Source organism: Marmota flaviventris, chromosome 9 (assembly GCF_047511675.1).
Source record: "Marmota flaviventris isolate mMarFla1 chromosome 9, mMarFla1.hap1, whole genome shotgun sequence".
NCBI classification, from domain to species: Eukaryota; Metazoa; Chordata; class Mammalia; order Rodentia; family Sciuridae; genus Marmota; species Marmota flaviventris.
The window spans coordinates 124,630,690-124,656,923 of NC_092506.1; the positions used below are offsets into that span (position 1 = coordinate 124,630,690).

The window sequence follows — 26,234 nt, forward strand, 5'->3', positions numbered from 1 at the left end:
CAGCTGCTCGCATCCTGATGCTGAGGTGGCTTAGACCACTGGGGATGGTGGGTGTAAAGGCAGTCAACCTTCCTGTGCCTCCATGTCTTCCTCTGAGAAGTAGGAGCCCCACCTCGCACAGTATGCACACTGGGCACGTTGGCATTTGCCAGCACTCTGCAGTACACAAGCATGCCAGATATTTCACATGCTTCAGTTGTGATGCTGGGAGGGATAGATAGGGATGAGGTTGCTGATGTCAGCTGGGAGTGAGCCTCGTTTTTGAAGGTTCCATTTAATAATTTTTTTTTTTTAATTTTACAATGGTGAGAAAGCAATATGCATGCAGTAGAAACTCTACTTCAGATGTTGAACTGGGAACTTTTCCTGAGCCATTGCTATGAAATATGATGCTGTCTTGTGACGTTGGGCATAGGCAGCAAGCTGTAGCTTCCAGTCAGCCCCGTGATCAGGAGGGAAACAGCCAATACTCTACAGTGGGGTGTGCCACTAAGAGTGATGTTTGGTAGGTCAGGTGAATTCAGTGCATTTTCCAGGTACAATATTTTCCATTTATGATGTGTATTGGGTGTAAGTCAAGGAGCATGTCTACTATATTTTGAATATATGTGCTATGTATTAGTAATCATTTTTAGTGAAGACTTTGTGCTTTGGGCACAATTCATATTCTTTCTAATTATAGAGGTAGTATACATGATTGTAAAAACTTCACAGGTTTCATTAATCTGTAAGAGGAAGTCAGCATTTCCCCACTGTAAGTTAGTCATTGTTGTTTTTTCCTAAGTATGTAAATATTAAAAAGCACCCCCAACAGTTTATTGTGCCTTTCATTAGCAAATTGTGTTTCTATGAAGATGTTTTTCTAGAATTCGTGTGTTTGATATTGCTGTTTTAAATTTGCCAAAAAATTTTCCCCTCACTCTGATATCTGAAAAATGCCACTGAACTCCTTATCCATTGTGGAGAGAGCCATTTATAATACACTATCTGGACATTTCTGTTCCAGGTAGCAGAAGGCCAAGGCTCAATTACCAGTAATTGTTATAGAAAGTACATGTGCTCCATGGAATGTTAATTATTGGCATTCATCGCCTAAGCTAAGCAGTTGATAATCATTCTTTTTGAATTTCTATTCAGGGGCGGGAGGGGGGGCTATTTCAGTAGTAACTATTCTTCTCACTCCATCACCAACAGGTTATACCTTTTCATGATTGACTTTCCTAATATAGTATATTCTAGACTATCATTTAAAATGAAAAGAAACTAAATAAGTCAAAAAGAATTAAGGAACTGAGCAGAATGGAAATGCCATGGAGGATGGTTATTGAAAAGTGTGAAATGCCTCATTTGACCCTGTTGTCCTTTTTTTTTAGGAAAAAGCGGAGCAGGCACCTCCCAGTCCACGAGAGCTGGCACAATCTGAACGAGCGAACAATCCAAGTAAGTAATGAGCAAGAACTCAACTATAGCTTTGCAATAGTACTAGGATTTTATAGTCCTCCTTTGTGTTCGTGGGGTGGGGCAGGGGTGGGGGGGCTCAGTTCCATGATCCTGCAGAGACAGCAGAACCCAAGAATACTCAAATCCCTTGTATAAGATGTCCTAATGTTTGCATAGAACCTATGCATTACCTTCTGCATACTTTTAATCATTGTTAGATTAGTTACTTAATACAATATAACTGCTAAATGAACAGTTGTTATACTGTATTGTTAGGGAATGATGATCAAGGAAAAAGTCTGTTTGTGTTCAGTACATGTGTCATGATTTTTCCCCCCAAATAATTTCAATTCATGATTGGTTGAATTCATGGATATACTGCAAAAATTATTCTTGACACAAATGAGTAAGATTCTAATCTTACTGTTTTTAAGGAAACAAATTCTAATATAGTCATCTATATTTCAATGAATATAGATTTCACTGAGCTAAACTTCAAAAATCTGTTTTATGCAAGTTTCTTGGTATTCCACTTAAGGCGATTTGATGTTACCTTTTGTGAGGGATTGTGCACAGGGGAACCCCTTTGTTTTAGCATTTTTGTATGTTTTTTAGCCTGGTTTTGCATCTATGTATTCTTGGTATTTCTTGACCCTTTTTGAGTTTCTTCTGTTCCTTCTCCTCTGGATCATTATGAGGAAGTAAGGAATCACATTAAAGGAATACAAAGTTACTTCATAAATTAGAGAAACTGATAGAGGATGGGGAGTCTGCTCCCTACATGAAGCACAAACAATGTAATGGATTATTGTAGCATTTAAGTACAAGGAATCACAAGGTTTAGAGCTGGTAGGCATTAGAATAATCAGTTTTAAAAATTGCTTAATGAGAAAGAAGATGACTTTAGCCAAAAATCAAAGCTGAGATCTAACTAGGAAGTCAAATAAATGTGTTCCCAAGCATTAGAAGATTTATCATAAAATCAGTCAGGATTTTCTGTAACAAGTCTAATTTCAGGGTCACATTTCAGAAAACATTCATATGAGATGATGGAAGGGAAAGATATTGGTTTATGAGTACTGGTTTTGAAATTTTGAACAATTTTGACTCATTACATTGTATTGTCTAGAATGATCTCTTTCAAGCTGAAATAATCTAGATCTTGGTATCGATGTTCATTTAGAATTCTGTTAATGCTTTTATCAGAAAATTATAAGAAAAATTACACGGAGAGAATTTCCATAGTTTATCTCTCATCCTTTGTCTTTTTTTTTAATATTTATTTTTTAGTTTTCGGAGGACACAACATCTTTGTTTGTATGTGGTGCTGAGGATCGAACCCGGGCTGCACGCATGCCAGGCGAGCGCGCTACCGCTTGAGCCACATCTCCAGCCCATCATCCTTTGTCTTTACATCGTACTTTCAGATACTCTCTAGGTATCAGATATACCCAAGCAGTGTCCTGAAGGGGAATTTGCAGAACAGTACAGGGAATAGCCTTCCACTAGAAGAGAGCTAGTTCTCCATTCTGGCTTAGAGTTAAGCAGCACACAGTTGAGTCTGGGTCTCTGATGCATTGCAGTTCCTGAAACAAGGCTTAAAAGAACAAAGGAGCATTTCTCCATATTGAACTCCACTTCTCAACCTCCCAGAGTTCTTACCTATAAGTGCACTCATGACATTGGCTTCAGTCCTTGTTCACAGGTAGCATACAGAAAAGGAAAAGTGAAGGACACAGCTTGGTTTAGAACAGGCTATTCCACAGAGGACTGAACAGTGCTGGCACAACCAAAAACAGCCACCAGTGCAGGCCACTCAGTCCTGGGGATGGAGGTCCCTTCCCTATGCCAGTGTTGGGGAGCAGAACCAGAGCCAAGCCCACTGTATCCAGCCAGGAGCTGGGGTAGGGCTTCCCTGCTGTCAGAAGATGCTGGAAAAAGACTGTTGCCAGGGAGGACTAGAGCACATGTGAACTCGTGGCCAAGCAGCCAGGCACAGCCCTGCCGCCAGAGCTAAATGGAGCAGCGTCCTGGTGGGCACAGTGACTCAGGCTGCAACCTCCACAGTCTTCCACCAGGCAGTGGCTGCAGACTGCCCCGGCTCTACCACTCCATAGGGAGGAGTAGGCAGAGAGAGTGGTGGAAAAGACAAACAAAACAATCCACCCCAAATGAGTCTCCAATCCAACATTCCAAAACACATGAAGCAATCCCATACTAGGAAACACAGCTAACAAAATCAACAGATGAACAATTTAGACCATATGCAATAAAAATAAGTCTCACAAAGGCTTTGAAATAGGCATGTTTATATTACTCAGATGAATGAAAGACTAATGTCTGTAATACTGCAAGAAATCATGAACACAACCTGAAGAAACAAAGCAAGAATAGCTGGGTATGAAAAAGAACTGCTAGAAATTTTGAAAATGAAATATTTCAAACACTGAAATATTTTTATTGATGATTATTGATATTATTATATCATTTCCATTTTTTAAAGTGTTTTCTTCTCTCTAAAGGGGGTTCAAGAGTTGGAAGTTAGTCCTAAGAGAGTCAACTTGCATAGATTACAGAGAGGTAAAGGAAGAGGGAGTGAGCAGTCAGGTACCAAAGATCCTACAGTCTTTTGGGGAGGGAGAAGTAGAGAAGGAAACTCAGAGATAACAGAGATAAGAGCTGAGAATTGGCCAGAACTGAAGAAAGATACAACGCTCAAATTGCATTCAAAGAACTACCAAGGAAAAAGGAAGATTAGTTCATATCTAAAAGCATTTAGGGGTAGTCCAAAAAGTGGAAGAGAAGAAGTCTTGAAGGAAAACACAGATGTACTTACACAGGAATAACCTTGGGGTTGATGTTGACTTAGACACAATAAATGCCAGAGACAATGTGATGTACTCTCAAAGTTCTGAGGCAAAAAATAACTGTCCATCTAGAATTTTATACCAACATATTGCTCCACAGTGAGAGCAAAGTACAGCTTTCTAAGGCAAAGATGGAGAAAATGGGTTTACCAGTAAAGACCAAAAGAGTAATTAAATTTACTTCAGGAAGAAGGAATGTGAAACATGGCATATAAGGAACAGTAATGTGCAGAGACATTGGTACAATGTTGAAAATGTAATCCCATATGAATTGTTAAGATAAGGTTAAGCTGAAACTCCATATAGATGTTGAGAGTGTGTATGTGTGTCTCTGCGGGATTCGGATTACTCGGTGGTTAAATCCTAAAACGGCTTCATATGGAGGAGTAAAATGTGAAATAACTGGACATCTTTTTAGGGAAAAAATATATTTAATCATGTGTTTTAACATATTATGTGCAACTAAAATATTGACTGTTATCACTGAAAGAATACACATATAATTTATAGCTTTTAACCTAGCAGAAAAAAGTACAAGGGGATACATATTTTTAAAAAATCAAACAACATCAAGTAGAAAAAGAAGAAAAATTAAGATATGAAAGAGAGAAGATGTTAAACAGAAAATACAATGTAAGATAGTAGGGGTAATCCCAGAAATATACACCACAGTATTGCCAGACTTCCATTGGTAGAGACACCTAGGACCCTGTACCCAACAGAGAGACAGTCTTGATTCTTCTTAAAACCTGTCTTAACTTTTTTGAGAAATTGACCATATATGGAAAGTTGCACTAAATTTTAAGCAATCCATTCAACACAAGCCACGTTCTTTGACCCAGTGTGATTAATCAGACATCAACACAAAAAGTTCAAGACAAAACATGTAAACATGTTTGTGGAAACTTTAAAAGAGACCCATATTTTACTCATGGGTTAAAGAGAAACTCACAATGGAAATGTCAGTCATTTAAAACCTAATGGAAATGAACATAGTACAAGTGGAAAGTTGTATAGTGCTACTCAAGTAGGACTAAATTCCTAAGCTTCAAAAGGAAGAAAAATTGAAATTAGAAAAATGCAAATTGAATAAGTCTAAGAAATGCAGAAGGAAGTAATTATAAAAATTAAAGTGAGAAATTATTGAAATAAAGTGTCAATAAACAAGAACAAAATGAAAGCCAGTCCTTGTTAAAAACAAAACAAAACAAACAAACAAAAAACATCCTAACAGGAAACCTCTAGCACAGATGTGTAGAAGGACAAAGGCATGAAAGAAGATAGACAAATTTATTGCAAAAATATAAAAGTAAAATTGATTCTTTTTGAAATCATTTTTTTTTTGGTGGTCTTGGGGATTGAACTAGTGTCAGGGCCTCATGCATGCTAGACATGTGCTCTACTATTGAACTACATTTCCAGCCTCCAGGTACAGAAATATTAAATAACTCTGGCAATAATCATTACTGCCCCTTCAAAAATACCGAAGTAGTTCTGTAGATTAATGTTAGCAAACTTTCCAGGAACAAATAATGTCTTTCTTTATACAAATGTTTTCAGAGGTAGACAGAGGACCAAGAACTTTCCCCTATTTATGATACGTTCAGGTAGCTTTGAGACAATACTAGAAATCAAAATCCCATTTCACATGTTTACAAAATGAAACAAAAGTCCAAGTAAAACATAAATGAATCAGATTCAGCAATTTCTCTTAAATGAAATGTAAAACAATTAATATGACCAAGTTGGGGTTATTATAGTAATGCAAGGATGGTTTACCATTGTAGGCAGTAACACATTTAATATAAAGAAAAAGCAAGTGGTCATCTCACTAGACATGAAAAGAGAATTTTCTGCTTATTGTAACACAGAACAAACAACAACAAATCTCTTAAGAGACCAGGACTGAAAAGGAAACTTTTAACCTTTTAAAATTGATTTGTTGAGGCTGGGGTTGTGGCTCAGTGGTAGCTAGTGCCTAGCACATGTGAGGCCCCGGGTTCAATCCTCAGCACCACATAAAGATAAATAAATAAAATTAAGGTATTATATCCATATACAACTACAAAAATATTTTTTTTTTAAAAAATTGATTTGTCCAGAACCTACAGCTTGCATCATCCATAATGGAGAAATATTAGAGTCATGCCCAGGAATATCCAGAATCAGACATAGATGTATACTAGAGGTTTTAGCAGTTGCAATAAAAGAATAAATGAAGACACAAAAATGTAAACTTTGAAATGGAAGAAATAAAATCTGTAAATATTTGCAAATAGTATGATTATTCAAATAGAAAATGTACACAGATATACAAACTATTTTTAAAATATTTATTTATTTTTTTAGTTGTAGTTGGACACAACACCTTTATTTTATTTATTTATATGTGGTGCTGAGGATCAAATCCAGGGCCTTACACATGCTAGGTGAGCGCTCTACTGCTGAGCCACAACCCCAGCCCCGATATACAAACTTTTAAAATGAATAAGAGTTCAGTAAGATGGCAGATATAATGTGATATCAACAAGTAAAATTTAATAGTATTCTTCTATACTATTAAGAAACAATCAGGAAATATAATGCCCAAAGAAATCTCATTTATATTAGTAATTAATTTTTTTTTCTTTTTTGGTACCAGGAATTCAAGGGTGTGTAACCACTTAACCTCGTTCCCAGCCCTTTTTAATTTTTTTTCATTTTGAAGCAGGGTCTTGCTAAATTGCTGAGGGCCTCACTAAGTTTCTGAGGCTGGCTTTGATCTTGTGATCCTTCTGCCTTAGCCTCCTAAATTGCTGGAATTGCAGGAGTATGCCTCCATGCCGGGCAGTAATGAAAATTATAAGGTGTCTAGGAATAAACTCAACAAGATTACCAGACATAGGATGTTGCTAAAGAGATTAAAGTCCTGAAGAAGTGGAGAGTTATACTATGGTCATAGATGAGAAGACAGAATATAGTGAAGATTATTACATCTTTTCAAGTTTATCTTTAAATTAGTTGCAGGTGCAACCAAATATCCAGCAGAGTTTTGTGTGACTTTGCAAATGTTTCCTAAGTTTAATAAGGAAGAGTGAAACTTAGTAAGACTTTGTAATAGCCAAGAGAAATGTGGAGAAGGACAAGACATGTGGAGGGGTGATTTGCACTATCAGATAGCAAGATTTCTCATGAGACTTCACAAGAAGAAAGTATATGGTTTACTCATGGGCAGAGAGATAGATCCAAGGATCAGAGTAGATACCCTGTTGACACCAACACATTAACAGAAATGGCATACAGCAACAATAGTCATGGGAGAACTGAGATCACAGGAAACATGACTATGTATATTGGGGGCGAGTCGGGTGCCTGGAACCTTACTATGTATTATACGTAATACTCAATTTTAGGCAAGTAAATAACAATAGTGAAAAAAGAAAATGTCTTTTATTTATTTGATTAACAGAAATTAATGAATAGTGAGAATCTTCATGTAGTATGTCAAAATCAGACTTTACTAAATAAGATGTAGCTGTACTATAAAGGAAAAATGGTAAGTTTGCGTATAAGTGTACATTTTTATGCAAACACACAAGATGATATTTAAAATACTAAAAGCACACTTCAACCTGGGGAAAAAAATATAATGCATGTATCATGTGGAGAATTACTGTCTTCTGTTTATTTAAAAAAATGTTCTGTAAGTCCTATAAATAAAATAAGTAACAGTCAAATAGAAAAACTAGCAAAGTGCATAAGCAGGAAGTTTGAAAAAAAAAAAAAAGCAAACTGATTCTGGACACTTATTTTACATGAAAAATAAGGAAACCAACAGAGCTGGAAATCAAGGGAGCCAGTGCTCCGAGGTCTGTTTCAGGGAACAGAAGGGCACAGTCCCTCTTTCAAGTGTGTCCAAGTGCAGTGTTCATCTTCCCTCTTAGCACATGCACAGCCCTGGGAGTCTATGATGAGTGGACCTGGGATGTGCTGCTCTCTGGCAGTGCAGTACAAAGGCTCATTCCCTCCCTGGGAGCGGTTGGCCAGTCTCCCAGGCCAGCATGGAGCACAGTCTGCAGGACCTATAGGAGTCTGTGGTGTGCCTTCTCAGTACTTCCCTCACATCTTCATTCCCTTCCCTTCCCATTCTTGTGCCTGACACCAAGTTCATCCTGTGGAATTCTTTTTAACAAAATGCCATGAGATGTGTGATCAAATATGACAAGATATAGTGCCATTTTTTGTTGTTGCATTTCTTTTTCTGCTTCCTTAATTTTCAAGTCCTAGTCAGATACTCTGATTTAGATCTGGAGTTGCCTGGTTCCTTACAAGGGGCCTGATGTTGAGAATATAAGATTAGCTGTGACTTTCCTTGACCTGTTACTTCTATCTGGAAAAGAGGATTTATTGCTCTTGTTTTATTACCTTGTTCCTAACATAAGCTGCTTATTTTTGTGTGACAGTTGCTAAAAATGCTTCATGCCTTTCTTAGTAGCACCCTGCAGGATGGGGTGCATTTTCCTTTGAAAGTGCTTGGTTTTGTAATAGCTGGAATTACTCTTAAACAATTTCTAAGAACTATTTCTTCATTGTGGTAAAATATATAAAACACAATTTACCATTCTAATGATTTTAAGTATGCAGTTCAGTGACATTAATTATATTCACAGTGTTGAGCAACTATCACCATTATCTATTTCCAAAACTTTCTAGCACCCCAAACAAAATTGTACCCATTAAGCAATAATTCTCCCAGCCCTGGTAACCTCTAATCTACTTCCTGACTCTGAATTTGACTATTCTAGGTAACTCATATAATTGGAATTATATAATATCTATTCTTTTGTAACTGGCTTCTTTCATCTGGCATATTTTCGAGGTTCATCCATTTTACACATATTAGAATCTCATGTCATTTATACCCGAATAATATTTCTGTTGTATGGATATACCACATTGGTTTGCCCATTCATTGTAGATGGGCGCTTGAGTTGTTTCCCCCTTTTGGTTTTGTGCATAATGTTCCTATGACCACGGACATTCTAGTGCAATGGTGGAATGGGAATCAAAGCCAAGTGCATTTAGCACCAGGTTTAAGATAATTCAAGAGGGCCACCAGGCACACACCTGAAAATACATAAAATGATACTTGAAGGAGCTTTGCCTTTCCCCTGTCCGCTTTCTCCAGAGAATATAGATTTCTTGAGGACTCTAACCAAGTCTTACTTTAATCCTGAAGGTTCTACCATAGTGCGCTTTTTGGAGTCATGTTTCACAGATATTTATTTAATGAATTCCTGAACTCACATGTCCTAAATAGACGTGAGTTCCAGAAAACTCTCAAGCCCTGCCTGCACATGTGACATTCTGGTAATTCCAGGCAAGCAAAGACAACCAGCTGACAAAGCCCTTCCCTTCTTGCCAGGCTATTCCTGGGCATCAGGAGAAGCTTGGATAAGGACAGGATCATAGAGAATACACACAAGTCTCCCAAGAAGACAGTGGCTCCTCATGGCTGCTTTTGAACCAGGCTTGCAGAATCTTTAATGACCTCTCATTTAGTCCAACAGTCTTACAAAAATGGCTTCCAACTTTTAATCATTTCTTTGTATTCATATATATGTAAAAGTAACTTTTGTTTTTCTCAATTATCATTTCCTTATGATATTATACTATACTATATCATTTCCTTATGATATTATACTATACTATATATAACTATACTATTTTCAAATATGTTTATTTGAAACAAATAGTTGTGAATATGGGCCTTTGATTGGCTATTGATACCTAAGATTATGCTAATTTTGATTTGTTTCCACTTCCCCCCAATATGCCTAACACTTTTTATTGAGGTTGAGATGCCAGAAAAGCTAGGAGAATCATCGTATAATCCTTTCCCCACAAAATTCTCCCAATGTCCATGTTCTTTTTGCTTTATGGAATAGGAAATGGGCCATACCACATAGAATAAGGGCAAATACACAAGTTGGTGATGATCCTCCTGTAGTGTCAGGTAATGTGATGATATGGTAGTCTTTTAGATTTCTGTGATTTCTTTCTTCCCATCTTCTACTTCCTCCATGTTTAGGTGACTTCCCTATTATAAAATTAAGATCTTAAACTATTAAGAATTTCCATACTTAGAAGTTTAGGTTAGAAACTGATTTTTATATATTCAAGGACTGAGCAAAGAAGTAACTATTTTATCTAAATAATGGGATTTAATGTCAGAAAAAGTATGAGAAAGGAATGGTGGATGGCTCAATAAGTCCTATGATGTTAGAATGTAACTGAATTTTTCAGTATGAACTCATGAAGGTATCCAGTATTAAATTATAGTTGTTTTTTTATTTGGTAGGGGAGAAAAAAATCTTTCCTATTATTTTTTGATTTACATAAAATTTATTTAAATGTTAATATATGCTGATATATCAAAACATTGTCATTATCATAATTATCACAGTTAACACATCTATCACCTTAATATTATATTTGTGTGTGTTGAGAACATTTTACCCCATTGAGTCCACCTAACTGCCCCATGATGGAGGTATTATTATTTCCACGGGAAGAAGCAGAGGCCAGAGGTGGGCGAGTTGCCCTGGCCACACCCATCATGTGTTACAGAACTGAGATTTGACCAAGGCCGGTAGACTCCTCTTTGAGCCTTTGGTTCCTCTGCTTTTCATACCTCCAGATTAGCCTGCCTTCCTTATCCAGGCCCACCAGTATTCTCCTTCCTTTTTGGCTCTTGAGATTTTTTCAGTGACTGGAACTGAGATTTCAACTGTAGGGATCAATTTTCCTTGGCCTTGAAGGCAGCCAAGGAGATGGGATCTTTGCAGCCCCACCCCCATCATGGACCGTGGCTTCCCCTTAATTGTGCTTATTCCTTCCTTTCCACTTTGAAGATAATTTATCTTAATAAGGAAGATAGGAACAAAAAGGCAAGGCATTGAGGAGCTTGCATTCTCTCTGTCTTTCCCCAATGTCAAGCAAGCAGCAGACCTCTTCCTCCTGGTCCTTATTTGGAGCAGAACTGAAAAAGCCATTGTTGTCCTTTGTCATTTTTCAAGTCTCAGTTATTCTGCGCCTTCGCTTTCCTGATGCTCTGACAGTTCACGCCACTCTTTTGTCTCATCCCTTTGAGCAGATAATTGGACTCCATTAATGTTTCATGTTTCCTTTAGCTGTCAGGATGCTCCCTGCTCAATAGAGGGCTTTATCCCAGCAACTCTTTCTGTTCTCCTGGTGGGTTTGCTTTTCCTCCGCTCGTTTGCCCTGTGGTTCTTCCGTGACTTCCATTCATTCGTTCATTCGTTCGTTCACTCATTAAACGAGTGTGTCTGGTGCTTGTCAAAGCCATGAGAGGCATGGGGCCCAGGCCTAGGGCATACACAGTGATCCCTGTGTCAATTCTGTCTTAATGATCATGTAACGTGTGGATCCTTTTGCCCAAGGAAGTACAAATTCTTTTTAGGTTGTAGCAGGATTCATTTAGAAATAAATAATTCTTTTATTTAATTATGAAAGAATATCTTTAAATTTCCTCCATGTAAAAAAAACCCAAATTATCCTTTCTCTTACAATTCAATATTATTATATTTTTCCACCATATTGTACCTTACCTAATTTTTTAAAAATTTATAGTTAACCTGTATTAATCAGCCTCCATCCGTATCAGTACATAGAAAGCTTTTTTAAAAAAAATTTTGGAAGGAGTTCTTTTTCTTACATAATTTTAAACTCTATCCCCAAAGTAAGACCTCAAGCTAGAGATTTTAAGGAAGGTTAAAAAGCCCTCTGTCATTCAGTACAGAATGTACTACTGCCTTCAGAAGCAATTTAACAAGATCTACAAAAATCACTTTCATTAACATAGCTAATGCATACCCCACTGTGAATTAATCCCACTTCTAAGTAGTTACTCAAAAATGTTAGTTCCTCACCTGTGGACAGGCACTATTATGCATGCATATTTGCAGTGAACCTTTGTAGCTAGAAGGAGTAAACATTTTAGGGGAGTGAAACAGTCTATCAACTATCCAGGATGCCCCTGGAATCCACAAGGGTTGGAGAGCCTGCTGCTGTCCTTTCCTCCGCCATTTTCTATAGGAAATGTCCTATGATTGGTTGCTGTTCAACTCTAGATTCAATTCTGACCAAGTCCTTGATAACATTCTCCATGAGATGATGTTAACTTTTAGTTTCTTAACCTCCCATTTTGTCAATGTATATTTATTTTTTATATTTTTAGTTGTAGATTGACACTTTGTATTTTATTTATTTATTTTTATGTGGTGCTGAGGATTGAACCCAGTGCCTCACATATGCTAGGCAAGCACTCCACCACTGAACTATAGCCTCAGCCCCTTGTCTGTGTATTTTTAAATGTATTTGGTTGTCAAATAGCATAAACTAATAACTAATGCTTCCTGCTGGAGGACTCTGTGCAGTGAATGGGGACTCTTGCATCCCTGTTCTTGATGGAGGAATAGGCTGAGTCCTGTATCATAGAAGGCGGACTAGCTGTGGAGCAGATGGGGCAGTTCTCAATGTGATTCTGTGGCCCCTGTGGGAGGCCTCTCAACTTTCTGACTTACCACACCACATGGCACCTGTACACATCCCTTGGGCACAGTGACATAGACTGGTTGCTTTTCTGGAACCTGCTATTGATTTGTGACCTTCTCTATCTGGTGTTTTAGCCACCCATCATCCAGGACTAGCTATAACCATTTCTGTATGTTTACATTCAGCTATTCTTTGGTCCATACCACTACTGCCTTCTCCCTGGGCACTTCCCTTTGTTCTCCACTGACCATTAAAATAAATTGCTTCCTCTTTGTATTCCTTTCCAACTTTTTACTGTTCTTCTAAACATACCACACTTTGTTTTATGATTTGTCAAACACATCTCTGTTCTAACAGTTTATTTCTAGGTATAGTCACACAGTTACCAAGATATATAGTGGAACCTCCACCTCAATTCAAAGTAGGACATACTTCATCCTTTTTATATGTTAATAATTTAGTTAATTCCTTCCTTCCTTCCTTCCTTTCTTCCTTCTTTCCTTCCTTCCTTCCTTCCTTCCTTTCTTTTGTTGGACTAGGGATTGAACCTAGGGATGCTTTACCACTGATCCAATCCCCAGCCTTTTTAACTGTTTTTGAGTCAGGGTCTTGCCAAGTTGCTGAGACAAGCCTTGAACTTGAGATCCTCCTGCCTCACCTCTTGAGATTACAGGTGTGCTCCACTGTGCCTAGCTTCTTTACAGTTTCTCACACTTTTGGAGACTGAATATCCAAGATCAAGGCCTTGGCAGTTTCAGTGTTATATGAGGGTCCACATCCTCACAGATGCCATCTTGCTGTGTTTTTTGTCTGGTAGAAGAGTTAAATGAGCTCTCTGGGGCCTGTTTTATAAGGGGGCTCCACCATCATGACCTAATCACCCCATAAGGTCCCACCTCCTCATACCTTCACCTCAGAAGTTAGGTTTCTATTAACACATAGATTTTCAAGGAAAACAAGCATTCAGATATAGCAGGATCTCTGTCCTTCCCTTGAGCCAAACCCAATAGGGTAGGATTCAGTATATCAGGTAAGTGCCAGGAAACTGATTTCACCTATACCGCCACCCCCAACCCCTGGTGGTCCTGCCGATGGATGGATTGACAGAGGAAGTTCTGGGTAAACCACCCCTCTGCCCCATCCTGAGTGCCCTGTCCTGGATAAACTGCATTCCCATCCAGGTCCTGGAGAGCCAGCTCCTGTCTCCTGGGCTTTTCAGTTCTGGGAGATGTGCCAGTTCTTGGAATCGCCTGGTAGGGTTCTCCTGGGATGACTTTCCACCTCCAGATGCCTCAGAATCAAGGCTTTTTTGAGCTGAATACCCTCTCCATGATTGACTTGCCTGGAAACAGAGATCTCATTTTAAAACTCTTCTCTCTGCCAAGCAATAAGCATAACCATGCTAGGAGAATTTTTGGCCCCTGGTATATGTTCATAGAGCAGGAAGTTTATTCATTTCACCACGGATCTCTTCGTCTGAGGACATGATCTGTACTCCATATTCCCTTTAACTTCCTACCTATCACTAAACTGTACTCAAAATGCAGGGTCTTGGGACCTCCCCTCCCCATCCCAGCCCTTTTCAGCTTGAGGCATGCCATTTCAGTTGGAAGCCTATTCTTTTATTCCTACAGGATACATCTACCTCCTTTCTCCTTGTTAGTTGCCACTTAACCAGATCAGGTTTTAACTTCTTTGTAGAGGGAATTATTTTTCCAGAGGTAGTAAAAAAATGTTTCATATCCTTCTGTGCTACTTTATATTTAGCATTGGAATCCTTTTCCAGAGCTTGTTGCTTAAGGCATTACATCTGGGTGGCAGGGATTTTTGTTTTAATTTACACATAAACATTATATGTATTTATGGAGTATCATGATGTCTTGATACATATATAAGTTGTGTAATGTTCAGGTCAAGGGAAGCATCTCTCATCTGTGTCCTTAAACATGCATTTATTTGTGGTGAAAATATTCAAAAGACATTGGACACACTATGCATTTGTGTTGTCATCCTTGCACAGGGGCTGTGCTGATGGCCTCTGTATCGTTCCAATTTGTAGGTGAATCCTGTCTTTGTTAACATCTGTATTCTAGCACCTGAAACGATATTGGATATGCAGTCAGCTTTCAGTAAATATTTGTTGAAGGAGAAAAATGTTGGTCACATGAACGGATTTTAAATTTATGGAGTTAAGTTCATGGAATTATAGAGTGTTAATGTTGAATGTGATAATAAAGATTCCCCAGTGTCTCATTTACCTTTAAAACATTGACTTTTTTTTGAGAGCCCAGTGCCAGTGAGTGACAGGATTTTGTACCATAAGCTGGATTTTCCCTTTTCAATTCCAGTGTTCTTGGACTAATATTTTTAGGGTTGATGGAAAATGGGTACCTTCCAGAATGACAAGTTATTTATATAGTTTCTTGTACCCAGGCTTCTGCCTGATTTATGATGTAATAGAAGAATTAGGAATTAAAATCAAAAGGTTGAAAAGAAACATTAAATTGCTTGAGAAAGATACAGTTTATCTTTCGCCCTTTTTAAATGATATTTTTTGGGTAGATTTCTCCTCCTACCCCGTTTCTTCTAAAATACAAAGAAAAAATTGCATAGCTGAATCTGTGCTTTTAAAATGCAATTTGTAGCTCAGGTCCTTGGTCTTTACTTGGCAGGGTGAAACTTTTTGGTAGTGGAAAATTCCTTTAGTGTGTTGTGTAGGCTCTGTGGTGCAGAATTCAGTCAGTCTTAAAGGACCCAACAGAGATTTAGTAATGCCCAGGTGCTTCCTTGCAACAATGTGGCAGGATAAAATATAAGAAAGAATACTTTACAAACTTTACTAGGTGACACTCACTGAATCTTGGATGCCAGGTCTTTAATTTTAATGAACGGAATCATTGAGTAAAATAATAGATTTCCTTATTTTAAAAATAGATTATTGTACAGTGCCCTAAAACGTAGATTAAAATATAAATCTCAGTGGAATCAAGGCACACAGGGATTAATCATTATCTTGCTTTTTTTTTTTTTTTTTGGTTTGTTTATTTGTTTGTTTTTTGGTGGTGGTGGTGGTGGTGGTAGAGGTAGAATTGCCTAGTCACCAGGATATCTTGATTTGATTTTGAGATTTGCTCTAGACCTTAGCCTATACCAACTATATGGGGAGTCGCCCTGAGGAAACGGTTGTCTCTAAGAGTAGATAGACTTTCTATGTATATATAGTTCTATTTATTGAGACTCTGTTGGCACTGAGGGTTTGCATATACCATTATAAAGTGAACACTTTGAGTAGATCCTACCTAACACAGTCCAGAGGATTGATGGAGGAAGCATGCAAAATTTGTACTAGAAATCCTTATTGTTGTTGGGATAAAGGAATATGTGTTTACTGCAACTCTACAAAGAGATGGACAGACTTGTCTTTAACAAGCCAGTCTGCTTGTCATCTCCTGGAGGGGAAGCCAGTTCCAGGTGCCTTTGCACATTCTCACCTGTTGCATTGGGCCTCCTCCTTGTTGGGGTTTTTATGAGTCTTATTTTTCCTCCTGACCAGGTCCATGCCTCATCTTGTTGATTGAATATTTCTTTTTGAGAACTGTCCCTTGACATTTTCCTACAACTAAGCCTGTGTCACCACTGATCATCCAAGACCACATTGAGGCTGACTTCTGTGAGCCCAGCCCCTAAACTGGCCACCCTGAGTGACATCCATTCCTGGAGTTTTTCAGCTCCAATCATGGAGGAGGACCAGTTTGAGTAGGCATGCTGGCCCAAGAGTCAAGAAAACAGTGACGAGAGGGCAGTTCAGTGATAGGGATAAATGATCCCCACAAGGGCTGGAGTGAGAAGGAGATGAGCCCAGGACAGACCCCTTTTGCTCACCAGAAGGGGCAGTGCATAGTGCTATGGGGTGGAGACTCTCTTCATGAAGAGTGAGTGTGGCACTGTGTCACATTTAAGGTAGATTAGGAAGACAGATTTTAATTGACCATGTTTGAAGGTATTGACAAATCCAATTTTAAAATGTTTTTTTTTACTATGGTTAATTATGATAAAACATGCCTAAAATAAAATTTGCCATCTTAACCTTCTTAAGAATCATGCAGTTCAGTGACTTTAAGAACAGTTACCTTGTTGCACAACTACCACCAACATCCATTTGTAGAACTCTGTCTTCTTCCCCAGCTGAAACTCTGTAGCCATTAAATACCAACTCCCCATTCCCCACACCCCACCACCCTGGCTTCCAGCATTGCACTGTCTCCATGAATATGACCTCTCTTGGGACCTCATGTACGTGGATCATAAGTTTTTTATTTACTAATTTTTGTGATGAACTTATTTCATGGAAAGAATGTCCTCAAGGTTCATCCATGTTATAGGGTGGCTAGTATCTCTTTCCTTACTAGGCTGAATAATAGTCTTTTGTGTGTATATTACATATTCTTTATGCATTAATCCATTGAGGGACACCTAGGTTGTACCCATCTTTTGGTTGTTACAAGTAGTGCTGCTGTCAGCATGGTTATGCATTTTTTTTAAAGCTCTGTCTTTAGTTTCCCTGGGTATATTCAGTTATCCTTCAGATCTTTGGGGGATTGGTTCCAAGACCCCACAGAAGCCAAAATTTTTTGGATATTCAAGTCCCTTCTGCAAAATGGTGTAGTTCTTGGATATAACCTGTGTGCATCCTCCCATATACTTCATATCATCTCTCAATTACTTGTAATAAGTAGTGCAAAGTCAACACTGTAAATAGTTGTTACAGTGCTTGTTTAGGGAATAATAAAGGGGAAATCTGCCTATGTTTAATATAGGCACAGGGTTTTTTGTTTTGGTTTGGTTTGGTTTATCCCCTGAATATTTTTGAGCCATGGTTGGTTGAATATGTGAATGTAGAATCCAAGGAAATGTAGGGCCACTTTCCTGCTTTTACAGTTTGTAAATGAAACAAAGAATAACTATATTGACTCTTAGGACTTTCATCTAATTATTGAAGATGTTTAACAATTAAATATTAATATACCCAAATTTTCTATTGTAATGTTTTAATAGGACATTGAGGTGTAGCTCATTTATGTTTCCTTCTCTTTTAGGTTGGAATGGAAATTGTAACATAGTTGCTAATTACCAAATCTGTTTTTCATAATGAAGTTTATTAGGTAACCTTTCATCAGATTCAAATATGTTTCCCAAAATGTAGATTTTCATTTCTGTCTTGAAGCTTTTCAAGCCACTTTTATGAAATGACAAGTCAAAATGCAGATAAACAAAGTAGCATGCAGGTTGCTTTTTTGGCTATGTGAAAAATGACAGGAAATAGAAAAGTCTTGGAAACTAAAAAGCAAAAATGGGAGCCAGGTGCTGTGGTATACTTTTGTAATTCCAGTGACTCAGGAGGCTGAGGCAGGAGGATCTCAAGTTGTCTGCCAGCTTCAGCAATTTAGTGAGGCCCTAAGCAACTTAACAAGACATAGTTTCATGGTAAAGTGTCACTGGGTTCAATCCCCTGTACCAGAAAAAAAAGTGGGACTTTTTCCCTAGTTAGGATGTTATCAAGCAATGGTAGGTGTGATTATCTTTTCAAAATATTGTTAACCAATCTTTTCCCCTCACTTAACCAAAATACTGATCTTTGACTTGGCTTGAGGGGAAATAAATGACTTTTCCTAAGGGATTCTAGATCTGAGGGAAATGTTAGCTACAGTTTAGGTCAAAATGAAATACTCTAGTAGTCTACCTGAAAAGAACTGTTAGTAACACTGCATAACTGGTGTGATTCTCACTTCACACTGTGCGAAGGGACCAAGAAGTTATGAAATAATTCTAGTTAGCCAGTTGGTCAAAGCATTCTGGGGTGAGCTGTTGTCCATTCTGTCCTGGAGTCATCCCTCATGCCCTTCAGGTCCCTTCCCAATTTTTCAGCCACTAGTCAAAGAGGGAGGGAGAAGAAGGATGGGAGAGAAGCTGTCCCCTGCTCTGGCTGGTCTGAGGATCACCTAACATTCTGGATTTGTTGACTAGGGGCCTACAAGGCTCCTTTACCCAACATTAACACAACCAAAATCTAGAATTCTACCAGTATGCCATCACTGTCTGTAAAATTCAACAGAAGTGCAGGTGCAGAAGTAGAATAGCCAGTGCAGAGTGTTTGATGAGGAAGTTGCTGCACGGGTGTGGATGGAATGGTGGAGCTCCCGGGAAACATGAAAGACGCAACCTGGAACTTGCAGAGAAATGTGTCAAAACATTGGCTTTCATGTTTCCAAAGAACCCCATGAACTCAAATACACTCAGATGCCCAGGAAGATTTTTTTAGGGCTTCATAACACAGGAGAGGGGATAATATACCTGGATTCACTCAACAACTAGACTGTTTCTAGTTTTAGCATTTGGGAATTACAAGAACAGTTCCGCCTTCCATGAGAGAGAGATGATTTTAGCAACTCAATTCTGCAGTGCTGATCTTCTCCATCCATTGTTAATCCTCATATCTTCAAGGAACTAAAGATTAAGGGGTGCAGGCAGCCCTGAAGTTGGTCACCATCCTGGGGCCTTAGTTGATATCATCCCCCAAGTCAGGAGTAGAAGGAGACCTGAGGATGGGGAGCAGCTTGTCTAGAGTGGAACTGGGGTATGGAGTGAGTCCAGGGTCCTCTTGCATTGCACTGGTAGGGAGCCTGAGGCTTCTCGAGGGAACTCCCGACCACCACATGGCTCATGTGTCCAGTCAGGCAGCCGTGGACTGCCTACTCTGCAGCTCATCTGCCTGGTTGTACACAAAGTTTAGATCTCAGTTGGTTGTTGATTGCTCAGAATCTAATTAGCAGTTATGGATACTTAAATAATCATCAGGGATAGTACTTTACTTGGAAGGAATATTAGAATCTAAATGCAGTTTTAAGGGGAACAGCATATAAATTTCATGAAAGCAGAATCAGTGGTTAACATTTCTCGTATTATCTACAGATCTGTTGAGTAGGATGCTGAACCTAAAACTTGTTAGTAGATGTTCTTAGAGGAGGATTCAGATAAAGTTCTAACGTGATAGAAGAAAATGCTTAGCACTGGAAATAGTGATTATAGGACTTAATATGTATGCAGCCTCCTTGAATGCATGGCCTTACATTTGCTTTAGGAAAAGGAAAAGCATTACAAGAAAAATCACTAAGATGCCACCTGTAAATACAATGCAACAGATAGGTTGAGCCAGCATTGACAAATTAGAAGAGCCATTGTGAGGTTAGCTTTGTTAGACTGTGGTATACGTAGGATATGTGTTTATTTTTATCCAGATTCATATCACCAGCAGATCATTGAAAATACTTTGGATGATTATTCTTCTCACATAAGCTGTGGGTCCTTGACTCCAGGTGGGGGCTAGAGAATTTACACAGGCACAATGCATTGATTGGAGCCCAGCAGCTGCTCTAGGCACTCTTCCAAATGTATATGGCCACCAAGCAAGAAAACAAACAACAACAAAAAGCATGGTATTCTTACAAATTATTAACTCAATCAGCTTGTTCGTATGCATTTTCTCAGTAAATAGAGATTGAAACTGGCAATTAACTAACATTGATGTGAGTTGGGTAGAGAGAAAAGGATGCCCTTTTCATCCAAGGTTAGGAAAAGAAGTTTCTCTTATAAACACTGAAAATTTCGGTATTATGGATGAACAACTCTGATTTTATATATGAGAGTACTTACATACATTTACTAGACAGACTAATTCTGGAGCTTTTATTTCTTGTCTGCCTTTAGGAATTACTGCAATAGAACATCAATTCCATGTGTTTTTTGTTTTTGTTTTTGTTTTTTTTAAATAGTGATATGATTTAGAAGTTGCATTTGAGTTTTTCTTTAGCGTTATTAAGTGATTTGCTTTTACATTAGCTGAATATCCTCAAGTATCCAGAAATATATTCATAATAATACAGAAAAATATACTAATAGTATAGTACTTGATTTTTCATATGCATATTTATGGCCAAAACCAATTTATATTGCGATCTATACACATGTGTTAAAAAATATGAGAATAGAAAATATGAGAATAGAAGATGAATTGGTATGCAAAAATATTTCAGTAAGACTGTTACATTTGCATAACTTTTAATTGGTTAAAAGTCAGCAGAAATAGCTTGCCAAGTGAACAGGTCTGGGTTTAAACACTTTCATAGCCTAGCCTTCAGCTCTTTTCCAGATAGGCATGGGTAGGAACTTTGACCTTTGCACTTCTCTTAGAAACTTTTCAGGTATAGTACCACCTTTTTTTTTGTTTGTAGGGACTCAGTCTGTTCTTGCTTAACCATATATGACACATACCCCCGTCCCACAGCTCTTTGTTCCCTAACAAGATGGACACTCAATGTAAAAATAAAAGGAAGGGATAAGAGAGGAAACAGGGATGGCATTGCACCTTACCAGAACTTATGTGGGTCTGCACACAAAAGAAGTAGTGGGTGTATTCTAAACACATGGTGCAAATTGCATATCTTTAAGGTGCCACAATAATTTATTGCAGAGAATCCAATGCCATCTTTAATCTCTAATTAACATAAAGAAGACACTAGATGGTGCTGTAAACTAAGAAGTGCATTATTCATTAAGGAGGTAAGGTGGTGTAGGAAGTTAAATCCTCCTCTGCTAACACCATCTTTCTCCTCTTTGCCATTTCCTGGTCAGCATGTCTCTCTTGGTTTGTGGAAAACATTCACTCATAATGGTTTATAAAGCCAAATGCAAATTTGTTTCCCTGAATTTATTTTAGAACTTAAACTAGCCTCAGTTTGCTAATGACAGTGACGGAGAAGAGATGTGAATTTGAGTTAAGATGAGCTACTCAAATATTTGGGACAAAGTACATGCCCAATTTTGGACTGGGTTATTTAAGGAAGGAAAGTAACTATTAATAACCTAACAGCCATGTTTTTTAGCTATATTTGTGCAGTAAATACATTCTCACAAATTCATATGAAGTAGCATTTTATATATAAAATCATTTTCCCTTTCACTTCTAGAATTCCTTCCAGAAAGATAAACTCATGGAAAATATTTTTGTACCACGTTAGCATTGAATAGATACTTAATCTGAACATTCATTTCCAGAAGCATCAGTTTTTCTGATGTTCCCACTTCCGTTACCTGGCAGAAAGCCTTTCACAAATGGGTGATTATTGATCTACTTGGATTCATAGGACTAGAAAAGAATGTAGAAGTTGGCTACATGTATGGAAGAGACATACAGGATTCTCACTGCGATGGATGAGCTGATGGAACACAAGCCATATGGAATGTTTATAAGAACTAAATGTGATTTCAGTAACATCCTAGTCTACACTAAGAGTTTTAAACACTTGCTATAAAATATGAAGTAGTGTTAGAAAGATTTCATTTTGTTTCACTTTAGAATTTAAGGAAGTTTGCCTAAAGTCAGATAACTATAGTCATTTTATTATCAAAACAGATAAAATGCTAACTGACCCTGCAGGACATTTTAAAGTTTATTTTACAGGAGGGCATTTCAGATTCTTTAAAAAGCTTTGTTTTTGCTCTAAAAGCTGTAGAATGTTTACAGGTTTGAAGTATATATATATATATATATATATATATATATATATATATATATATATATATATATATATTCAATTTGTGAAAATCATAACTAAGTGAATGTTACCAGATTAACCTGGCTGTGTGTTTAAAGAAACCCAAATGTACTGAAGTAGAAATTAGTTGTAAATAACCTACTTCGGAAGAGAGTAAAAATATTCTGAGGACATGTGTTACCTTTCTGTTTTGACATCTGTTTACCATATATTTACTGTAAATAATGTCAAAATTGTTTTGCATTTGACTTGACTACAGAGGTGTAACCCAGGAATTATTTGGTTGACTGAGAAGTAACAGGAGCAAAAAGACCAGAGACACTAGGGACTGTCACTGGGGGTGGGCACTGCCAAGGGCTGTCAGAAATACCCAGGGGGGAAAATAACTGCAGCTGAAAATATGCCAGCAAGAATCGAGACATTTTATTTTCTCAGATGAGACCTGTCTGAGAGTAAGAACTGAATTACCGTTTGATTTCTAAAGCAGGATGTGAGCGGTGAAAACAGGGGCCTTTGTGTTCTGCCAGGGTTCCTCCCGTCTTTAAATACTTAAAAAACATCCCTCCATGAAGTGCCACTGGATTGGCAGAGAGCTCCCTCAGTCTGCGTGTGCAGGTGATGAGGCCCCCCTGGTGCATTCCCCAAGACTGACTCCATAATTACAGTGAACTTTGTGTTCCACCCAGTATTGATTCTTAAATGGTCCATTAAGGTGGAAATGTTGAGCAGTTAATATGGTGAGTTAAGAGCAGCATGTGACCTTAATTGTTTTACAGTGCTTAGATTAACCCACTATTACCACATCAGCTAAATGCGGTGAGTGTAGGTGAGTGGCATTCATGATGCATGTATTCTAGAACTTTCCCAAAGCCCCATGTTTGTGAGCTCTAGTGTAACTTACACTTTTCTTCACAATGAGTTCTCTGAGGTCCTAATAAATATAGAACTGAAGTCTTTTCATTAGCAGTTGGCTGTCTCTGGACAGCTACTTCCCGACATTTGTGCCTTTGCCAAGTGTTGCCCTGATGCTGTACAGAGGAGGATTTCTCCTAGGCCACACAGCGTCAGCAGACAGCAGAAACTACAGGCATGTATACACTAGCTCCCACAGGTTCTGGTTTTCTGTCAACCAACTTTTTCCCACTGTCTTCCCCTACCCCCAACTATAAATAGGAGTTCTGCCTGCTGACCCCGAGAGTTCTCCCTTGTGATATATTATTTATTAATTATATGGTGACCATTAGTTATTGATTCAGCACTTTTGTCCTTTTAATATCTGGCCACAGGATTAATATTTGACTGCTTATAACCTGAACTATAGCAGCATTCTCGTCCTTTCTTCTTCTTTCTCCCCACACAGACCCTGGACCTTCAGGGCAGTCCAAGTTTTGAGGTCCAACTTGATGTCTGCACCTTTCTCAGAATGATCCCCATTCTTTCCCAGTTCCTATTTACTCAACAACCCCAGCATCTCTCCCACATGGCTTCCATTCTTCATTCCAGCTGGGACTGGGCACATCAGACATCATGGTCTTATTGCTGCTATTTTAGTCCCCTGATGTCTGTCTGTCTTCCTCATGACCTTGAGCATGACCTGCCTCATCAGAGACCCTCTTTGGGTACCATTTCTTGGAGGGTAAGGAGCACATGGAGGATTCCATGGCCCTTCTTCTTCTGCCCAAGGTTTCCTGTAACTGTACATTGCTTTACCCCTTGTCCTGCTGACCACAGATGCCCAGATGCTAACCATTAGGCAACCCTGTTCTATTCTCTCCCATTCTCTGTACCATTTTGGCTGCCAGGCCTTCTTTAGGCTGGGTTTTGAAGTGATTTTGTTCTGTTATGCCCTTTAGTCTTGAAATAAGGGAAGCCAAAGCAAAGACCCTCTGAGACTTTTTTTTTTAGTACTAGGATCAAGCCCCATGCCTTGAGCATGCTAGGCAAGTGCTTTACCACTAAGCTCCACTCCCCACCTGTCATTCGAGGCTTTTGTGTAGGGAACCGGAGAGGCAGGAAGAGCCAAGTGTTCCAGGAAGAGCTGTGTGCTCATCTGTTGTGCACACACCTGGTGAGGTCAAATGAGTAGCTGAATTTGTTTTCAAATTCTAGGTTCTATAGACACTGCTTGTGTGACCTAAGTCCTCCAGACCTATATGTTGAGCTGTTAAACTAGTTAGTCGTGACTGCTTTATATTATTTTGTAAGGAAGATGAAATAGAGCTAATAAATAGCATCTTACTGTTTACTCCATGCCAGGCACTATGTAAAGCGTAATCCTCCCCCTCCCCCAAAGGTGTGACTACTATTGCTCACCCCATGTTAGATTTGAAGATGCCAAGAATAGAAAGCTGAGTCTCTCGCCCTGGGCCTCAAGGCAATAGAAGCAGGGCCAGAATAAGCAAGTTTGCAGTGTCCAAGTTTGCAAATGTCTCTGTGTTCCTTCCTCCCTATTAGAAGCCTGTATGTAGCCTTTAGTAGCATGAGGGTCTTGATGTCTGTGATTCTTATGTGTGGGATGAATGTCACTTGAGATTATTTTGGGAGCAAATAAGATGGTGAATTATGTTAGTTGCAAAGTTCTGCATTACAGTGAGCCTAGGTGATTATTTGTTTGGTTTTTATTAAAAAGGGGCAAACCTGAAAATGCAAAAATAAAAAAAAGGGGTCAGTTTTATTAGGAAACATTGGTAACAGATAAAAAACAAGCTCAAAATAGCTTAAACACATGCAAATACAATTATTATAGAGGTGGGAGAATGTTTTATGTGTCTTCCCTGGGCTGGCTATGTGACCTAGTCCTGGTTCCTTGTCTCTTTTCCCATCCCCACTCTCCTCCATCTCTGTGTACTCTTACATCCCTATGTCTCTGTGCAGTCAGGGTTTTCTAGAGACAGAATCAGTAAGAACCCATAAGATGTATGTAGAGAGATGCACACTGAAGTCAAATGATTGTGGAGGCTGGCAAGTCCAAAATGCACAGGGTAGGCAGTAGGCTGGGGACTCAGGAAAGAACTGTGTGTCAAGTCTAGAGATAGAATTGCACCTTCCCCCCAGGAAGTCAGTCCTCTTCTTTTTGGCCTTTGCCTGATTGGATAAGGCAAAGGCAGTCTGCCTGCTCCATGTCCACTGATTTAAATATTAATGTAAGCAACACCTTCAGCACAACTTCTATTTGGTTGTTAAAAGGAAAACTTCTATTTGGATGATAAGCTGGAATACCATGGCTCAGCCAGTTGACACACACAGTTAACCATCACAGCCCTTGTGTGCTCACTCATACCTTTCTCTGTGTTTCCTGTCATTCTCTTTGGCTTGCCCTCCATACCATCGTGCCTTCTGTCTACGTGTGATTCATGCCCTCCACTGTCAGAATGGGCTTGCTCAGACTTCAGGCCACTCAAGGGGTGGAGGGTGGTGCCTAGAAGTCTGTAAGCATGTGTTTTAGCAGTAGCTGCACAGTGACTTCTATGCCACTGTCTCTCCACCTTTTAGTTTTGTTGGACTGGGACTGGTGTCAAGGTTTGGTGCCACTCTGTTCTTGTCTTTGTTGTACTTCTGGAATTTCAAGGAAGGAAGAAGAGTCTGGCCTTAGGGCTCACTGTCCACTTGGGATCCTGCCAGCAAAGACTAGGACAGTGGGGTCATGTTATATAACCTTGGCTATGCACAGCCCACTCCAGTGACAGTGGGGAGGAAGGAAAGAGGTGTAGAAGGAGGGTATTAAGCTATTCAGGGGCTCCACCTGGTACTCCCTGTAAAG

The 26,234-nt window shown here is 38.8% G+C and overlaps 1 long non-coding RNA gene and 1 other non-coding gene across 2 annotated transcripts in view; one reads left to right on the forward strand and one right to left on the reverse strand.

Annotated features, from left to right (window-relative positions):
* The window catches only part of LOC139707141 (uncharacterized), an 83,270-nt gene that overhangs the window by 56,801 nt on the left and 235 nt on the right, over positions 1–26,234 (forward strand). The window contains exon 2 of the long non-coding RNA XR_011708683.1: positions 1,374–1,440. This is a non-coding gene — a long non-coding RNA (uncharacterized lncRNA). The remainder of the gene's footprint in view (positions 1–1,373; positions 1,441–26,234) is intronic.
* On the reverse strand, positions 14,838–14,943 carry LOC139707158 (U6 spliceosomal RNA). The gene has a single exon (XR_011708696.1). It is a non-coding gene; the product is annotated as a U6 spliceosomal RNA (small nuclear RNA).